Below are 8433 nucleotides of genomic sequence, written 5' to 3' on the forward strand. Positions count from 1 at the left end.
CAACTAGAATCCCGTTAGGAATTGTATATACTATGTGTAATACATGTGGTTACGTGATTCTATGTTTATGTTAGACGTATATTATGTGACAAGAATAATATTAGTACTTGTTATGACTAAAATTGTTATTATTAATTAATTTTAGTACAACTATTCCTACATATAATACATATGTATCTACTAGTATTTTGTTATTACCTTCGGATTTATAATGTACATATGTAACCATCATATTAAAACTTATACTAATGTTGGTAATATAACTTAATGGCTATAACTAGTGAGTTAATGATGTTACGAACGGTATTATAAGTTGATATTGTGACTCCATGAGGCTCTAATGATGGATGACTAGTAGAAAAAACCTCAAATGCTTCGGTTGTTTAGGCCCCAAATGCTCCGTATTTAACGCGTAGCAAACGTCATGCGAGCATTTGTGCATTTTACAAATGCTCCGGTTTACAACCGGAGCATTGTTTTTAAATGCTCCGGTTTTTAAGGAAAAACCGGAGCATTTGAGCTTTTCTTATAAAAAAAAAATTCAGACCTGCTACCCCTACTAGCCAACAGCATGAGTAACAGGTCTGCAAAACACGAGAAAACAAAACAAAAATTCCATCTTATAACAGGAGCCAAAAAATCACAACTGAATACATGAGCAGCCAAGAAATGTATCAACTGTAACAAAATCTATGATTTATTGGTTTACATCAACAAAACAATAAAGCATAGCTCCAACTTTTACGCATGTCTCAAATTCTTCCCCTCTTCTTCCCTATGCTCCACTGAGTACATGGGATCAAAAAACATGAGAAGCATTCCAGAACTTAATAAATACAATAAAATATATGTGTCATTGGTTTACAATGTTTACATTAACAAAACAATTAAGTATAGCTAGCTTAGGTCTGTCATCGTTCTAATCATTTTATGTCATTCACTTGCGTAACAGGTTCACCAGAGTTCAAGCAACCTGTAGCATATTTATAATTATAAATCCAAGAGAAGCACATGTGAGAATCATCTCATAAGATATGGAAGAAGTCTGCTGCTAACCAGACAGATAGCTACACAGAAAGGTCCAACACGAAAGCAAAGACATGAAGGAAGGAAGCAGAATTTACACGAAGGCAAAACCAAAAGCCAACAGACTGAAAGTACAAGCAAATAGATGTAGAAACAGAGAATATTTACAACAATATGAAGAAAAAAAATGAGTGATTTCTATTCTGATACACTAACCCAGACTTCAAAAAGAATCAGATGACAAATGAATCACCAGCTTGTGCGGAATCCCTGTGCTCACAAACATTTTCATAATCAGTTGACAGTAAGGAAGTATGCAGACCTTAGACTTGCAGAATAACAACTAGACCAGATGAGGGTTAGATATTTGAAGCATAATTTACGCATTATTGCAACTACCTTTTCTTTTCTTCTTCCTTTTTCTGTTTCTTTTTGGCTTCCTTGCGCTCAGCTGATGCAACACTTGGACTGCGGGACTTACTTGGAGGAGAGCGAGACGAACTTCTACTTTTCTTTATCTTGTAATGTCGTGTTGTTGGAGAACGGCTCTTACGACGCCTTACAGGTGAACGGCTTTTATGACGATGGGAGAGTTTGACCGACTTCTGCGTCTGCGAAAGATTATAGCCATCTCAATCCTGTAACAATCTAACAAACATATTACTCAAAAAGAGGTCCTGCACACCTCAAACTCTTAGAAATAATCAAAAGGTTGGAACCATCATGTTGAACATCTAGTTCGAGTTGATTTTCCAGTTTCGCTTTATTTAGAAATAGAACTACATCTTAATACTGATCATGAAGCATGAACACTGAATAACTTTGAGATAGGGGATATAGTACTTAATAGGGTAGAAACTAGATACATCGACATATACGAAATACAATATCTCTCACAAACTTTTTAGTTTTCAAAAAAAGCACTCCCACTTTCGGAGAACATACATGAGCAAGATGTTATGCAATACAGGTTCCAGACAATTAGCACTCGTGGGACTAGAAACCATCAGTTTGAACACATGCAGCTATACTCAATAGTCTAAGAGAAAAAACAAATCACCATATGATACTTGATAAGAATGCTAACAAGAAAAAACTGACGAACCTGCAATATACAAGAAATAACAAATCACCATATGGTACCTGATAAGAATGCTAACAAGCTTATATAATACTATGTCTGAAGTGACAGTATTGACAAGCCGCTGACTGAGAAATCGACCATACACAAACAGCATTGCAGTAAAGAAGAAGTGCCTGAAAAAAAAAATATCGAATGATAATGTGCTTTCAACTGCAACAAATGCAGTTATAAAAAATTTGCTATAAATTTTCTAAATTTCAAACTCTCACCAATTTAATAGCCGAAAACCAGGAAGATCTCGATCTTCTCGAACCTTCCGTAATAGATTGAACAGTTCCTTTGCCATCAGAATTTGAATCACAACCACCATGACACAAATATAAAGATGACCCATGTAGATGATGAAGACAAAACCCCCAATCATCCAAAGCGTAGAATGCGTGCGGATCCACATAGATTTGTACTTGTTATGATCATTAACAAGTAAACTGCCCCCATTTTGTTTAATGATCTCAGCAGGTATCTGATTAAAGACATTTTAAATTTGGGAATAATAGACGATTTAGAGACTTAGAGTGTTTTTTAGATGCCCATACAAGCTAATAAACACAGATTTAGAGGCAAACCAATAGAAATTTTCATTAATTACGAGTTTAACTATCAAAAAGGGAGGAAAATAACAAAAAATACGAAGAAATAACCCATAAAAGAGCTGATGAGAAAAGAAGGCAAGTTCCTCTAAAAGAAGTACAGGGAACACACATTTCAATAAATAAACCAACCTCATTAGACTGCTTACGGCGTCTGAGCCTAGGAGTTGCAGAACCACCACCACTGCCAGAATCCTTAGTCATTAATCCAAACATAATATCTTCTCACGTCACTGCTTGAAATTAGGACCAAGTAACTATCTCATATTGTGTGCATATGGCAATTGACAATTTTGCCCCCCATTTCTTTGATGACAAGCCAAAGGCCCAAAAATCAAAGATCCTGAGCAGACTAAGACATGACAAAAAAAATAGAGAAGGCGAATAAAACAGACTAATGTCCAGTTGGCATTTAATTAACCACATGACCCGTAAGTTTAATTTTCGTGCTCAAAGCCTCAAAAGGTTGACCTATCAGGTTAGCAGACTAGAAGGTGCTAACACAATAAAAAATTAAAGCAAGGTTCCAGATTTTGTAAGTTGTGATAAATAAGACATTCATCCTCACTTAGAGGATTATTGCATTTCTCTCACTCTACAACTCTAATCAAACATCAACTCGAAAAGTTACACCAATCTATATTTAGTCATATTCATCACTCCACAATCTACATTGTACACATGTTCAGGTGTCCATGAATACATCAATAACACTAGGATGCTCCAAATAACACCTTAAACACAACAACAATCCTGCACATGCCGAACCTGGAATTCCCTTATTCCAAATGCAAGTTACCATTGCTATGAAAATATTCTAGCAAGCACATAAAGTAAATGACAAAAATTTATATTCCTTTTGTGTATGGGTCATCACAGAAAACACCAAAAAGTAAAATTCATAATATTCATAAAATTATAAATAAATAAATCCCAGTGTGTTTGACATCAAAAGCTCCAATACACTGCATCAAGACTATTTGACTCAACAGTTACCATATGCGCAAAAATACAAGAAATACACTCCTATAGAGAGCATTGTCAGTTGCTGATTCATTAATTCATCTTTTTAATTTTGTTGTTCATTCATTCGATTATTCGAGTGTTGTGATCTGGCTTACTTTTTTTCCCTTTAATTTGCTTAGAATGCGTGGCTTTCGTTTTCATTTTCGCCTATCGTTTCGAGTATGACTCTCATCCTGTCATGACACAGATCACATAACACAGATGCTACATAGATAATGAAAGCTCTTGTCAAATTGACTTTGATCATTCTGGCAAAGTCATCTAATGACGTGAACTGAATTTTTGTTTGCTTTACTTTATATAGAAAATTTGGACCAAGAATCACTAGTTTGGACCATTTTTGCTAGCTCAGACAACGAATGCTAACACATTAAGGCCAAATCCATGCAGCCGCGACTTCAGCAAAGAAGCTCATCCGATAACATATTAACCTTATCACAAACGCGTAAAAGCAAAGTTGAACAAAGTGATATAGGGATCTGATACTTCATAGCATGTGCAAGTTCTTAAATTGTGACAGTAGTTCACGTACAGACAATGCACAACACCTCTCAGTTCATTAGTGTGATGAGTATTGCCCTTCTCTAATAGTTTTATCAGAGTGGTAATTGTAACTATAACACTAGCATACTTTTCAATAAATACTTCATGTTAAGCTAATATAATTTGCAGCAGATGGTATATAACTTCAGTAATATTCACTTAGTCAAACCATGCCTCACTAGCTTCTAGTTCTACTTCCCTACAACATAATTCAAAAGGCTAAACCGGTAAAACCTATCACTATTATTGCTAGTTTCCCTTGTTAGGCAATTGTCCTCTTGTTTCATTGTGACCCTATTTCTATCACATTCTTTCAATTGACTAAAAGACATCAATGAAACTTGCAAAAAATTATTTTGGAATCTTTTTACCTAAATTAACCAGCAATCAAACAAGTAACAACCAATTAAACAACATAGCAAACATTAACACTCACCATAAAACTCTTAAAATCAGACTTGACTTCCCTCTCCATAGCCAAACTAACAATATTCTGCCAAGAGTCACTCCTCACCATTTCTATCCTTATTTTTCCTTTACATTACATAGTTTTACCTCTGTGAGCTAACTAGATGTAAGCTTGTTTTTGTTTCAGAAATTTATGCTTCCGGGGACATTTCAGCTCTTTTTTACCTGTGGAATCCTTTGACAATTCTTACATGTGTGGGATCATCGATAATACATAAATTAGGGCGAAACTCAATAAAACTCTCTCATTAACTATTAACTATCCAAAACCTAATCAAAAAAACACAAATCCACAACAAATTGTTAATAACACAAATAATGAGAATTGACGAAACAATTAACGAGAATTAACGAAACACTCTAATTCAAATCCGCCATAATCAACAAAATTGGCAACAGTTATAAAGACTAAAAATTGACTGATAGGCTAAAGTCGTATCACCTAATAAAAAATAACCTAAGGTCCACTAACTAGTAGTCAGGGAAGTCAGGATCGAATCCACAGGGAGAAGTTATACTATCGTATCTGAACTCTAATATTATACTAACGAAATCAGATGAATGGTTGTGTTACTAAACTAAACAAATAGCAGAATTAAATATGAAGGTGTAAATATATTAATAAACTACTAGAATCATGGATCACTATGCATACAATTCGGGAAATCAGGGATAAATAATAACCACCTAGTAAGTCAACTGTTTAGGGCACATGTAATTTCTCTCGAACATTGCCCCTCAAAGATCACCCAGCCGCTCTCGCATAGTCAAGGGTCACTTTGCCTAATAATTGAAAGCCTATACGGTATCTCTCCTCTCGAAGTAGATTCAGTATTGCAACAGTAGAAATATAAATCAGGCCTAACTTATAATCCTAGATGAAGAATCAAATCAAAGGAAACAGTTGAAATACAGATATCAAACTAATCTATCAATCCCTCATTGCATACATAGATCTCCACATTCTAGATATAGAACTACTCACTCATAATCATGAAAACAATAACAAGAATCATATAAAAACTCATACTTTGAAACATGGCAAATAACTAAGAAAATAATATAATTAACAATGGAAGAAATAACAAAGAAATAATGAAGAAAGATTACCGAATTATATTGAACTATAATAAAAGCAAAAGTTTGATCTTGAATTGAAATCACAAAGCACTAAATTAAGGTTCTTTGAAACACTCTCTAGAGAAAACTAATAAAAAAACTAGATAGGAGCTAATAATTCTGATTTTTCTATTTATACAAGCCCTAAAACAATAGCCAAAAGTCTCGAAAGAAGGGCCCGTAATCATTAAAAAACCGCGTCTCGTCAGTCGCCCGATCGGGCCAAAGTTGCCTGATGACATCGGGCTCCAAAGCGGAGGAAAAAGGTTAAATTCGCCAGACGCCCGATGTGATCGGGCTGACCCGCCCGATGACATCGGGCGGTCTGATAAAATTACAGGTGCAGCAGCTGGCATGAGCGCCCGACATCGGATAAGTCGCCCGATCGGGCCGAAGACCGAATTACGACTGGGCATATGACGCCCGATCGGGCCCGCAGCAGAGACATGAAATCTGTATTTTCGCCCGATCGGGCTGGGCCGCCCGATCCTGTCGGGCCGATCAGTTTATGCTTCGTTTCTTGTTCTTCCTTTGCTCAAAGTCCCGGAAATCATCCTCGGGATCTAGAAACTCGGCATCTAACCTCTCTAATCCACTGTGCAATCATGTAAGTAGGTAATAGCTTCCAAAACCTACAATTCATACAAAATAAAACCACAACTAGATGGAGAGAGTTAGTACAAATGGCTCCTAAGAGCACCATAACACAACTTTTAGCACATAAATAGGGGAGAAAACTCTATATAAAACCATAATATCAAACTCCCCAAGCTAAACCTTTGCTTGTCCCTAAGCAAACACAACATGAATATGAATAGAATTTGCTTCACCCCTCAAAGTACGAAACTCAAACATTTTGACCTCAACAACCTTCAAGCAAGCAAAGTTCAAGTTCAGCTGAATCAGATCACTTTTGACTACCAATCACTTAAGCAAATTATCCGAAGTAGCAGCCATACATAACTTGCATATCTTGAAAAGGACTCACCAGGGTGTCACTCCTCTCAATGTTTGTGGCGAGCATAAAGTGTGCCCGAACGCTCACCAACCCAACCATAATATCCCTTCCCTCTCACACTCTCATGTGTTTAGAAAAGGTAAAATATCGCTCATCCTACCCAAGTCGACTCGAATAACAAACTTAAACTTCAACTTTGGCACATTGACTCTGTATCATTCCAATAAACATTCAAACAAGTGCTCAAAAGGTCTTTCTGAAGGTTGTAATGGGGCTCGGGTAAAGGTACAGGAGTTATTTGGGGAATGTGGTGGAAAAGCCCAGAAAAGCCCAGAAAAGGGGAGCAATCAACACTAGTAGAGCTAGGTGTGGTAAAAACAACTTCCATGGTCTCAATCACATACCCAAAATAATGACCAACTTTAGATTTTTCGAACCAACCAACAATTGTCTCCTTGATAGTTTTCAGCAAAATTTATTGTTCTGATTTTTACTCTTTTTTTTTCTTTTCATGACTCGTGACTTCTTGATTCTTTTCATGTGTTATTTTCTATTTTTTTTTGTTTTCTTTACTCTTATTCACTTCACCTCATGTCAACATAAACATATTATTTCAATCAACCCGAAAATCAACCACACAACATAGTTCTAACCTAACGAATGCTCACCCAAGCTAGGCTTGGGACAATAAACATTGAAAAGGCTCAAGGCATGTAATGTGGCTTGATATAGATCCAAAAACTCATTAGGCTCAGCGGGGCTACGAGGGAAATGATTCTTTTGTAGAAAATTCTGAGGCCAAAAATCAAACAATTGAAGGCCTTTATCACAGCACAATGTTCAAAGTCATCAAAAATCAACGAGTACAATGCCAAAGTCAAGATAAGAATGATATGAGGAACTAACACACAAGGATAATTCGGACATAAATATGCATCCGAAGGCTCGAATGAATCCTTACAATGTAACCAGTTCAAGCATGCAGTTAAAGTAGGTGTTTTATTCATCAAAATCTACTCAAGACCAAGGCAATCAAAGATCACATCACAACATCCCAATCACGAATGCCGACTATCCAGTATAATGAGTTAAATTATTTTTCAAGGCAAAGTTTGGGGCACAGGGAAGCAATTAGACTATTCATGTTCAACTCGTATTTTTGGTATTTTTTCAGCAATATTTCATTTTTTTTTGTTTTAACTTAACTAGCCTAAGAACACTGGCAAACTAACCTACCTAAAAAGCAATAATAGTGAGAGTGATACTTACAGAAATCCTCCCCCAAGCTGAACGTGGCAATGACCTCATTGCAACAAGAGGAAGGAGAGACATGAATATCAGTCATCCATGTGCACGTCCTCACTAGCCTCATCTCCATCCACCTCATTGTCGGGCTGACTGTAGCTCGGGTTCCAAGTATACCAAGAGGGATGTGCATCATGCTCAGCAATGCGATGCAAGCGGCAGTTCTCGTCGTACATCAAATACAAAGCCAGGTGCTGATCATTGGCTAATGTATCGACCCGCTGACTGAGATTCTGTAGAAGAACACCATTGGC

The 8433-nt window shown here is 36.5% G+C and overlaps 1 long non-coding RNA gene across 1 annotated transcript; it reads right to left on the minus strand.

The window, feature by feature from the left end:
- Window positions 1-629: 629 nt before the first annotated feature.
- LOC125495843 (uncharacterized) lies at window positions 630-1610 on the minus strand. The gene is made up of 2 exons (XR_007272248.2): window positions 1426-1610; window positions 630-1296 (listed from the first exon to the last, which is right to left on the minus strand). It is a non-coding gene; the product is annotated as an uncharacterized LOC125495843 (long non-coding RNA).
- Between the last annotated feature and the right edge of the window lie 6823 nt (window positions 1611-8433).

The sequence above is a fragment of the Beta vulgaris genome, chromosome 3 (genome assembly GCF_026745355.1).
Source record: "Beta vulgaris subsp. vulgaris cultivar EL10 chromosome 3, EL10.2, whole genome shotgun sequence".
Classification (NCBI taxonomy): domain Eukaryota; kingdom Viridiplantae; phylum Streptophyta; class Magnoliopsida; order Caryophyllales; family Amaranthaceae; genus Beta; species Beta vulgaris.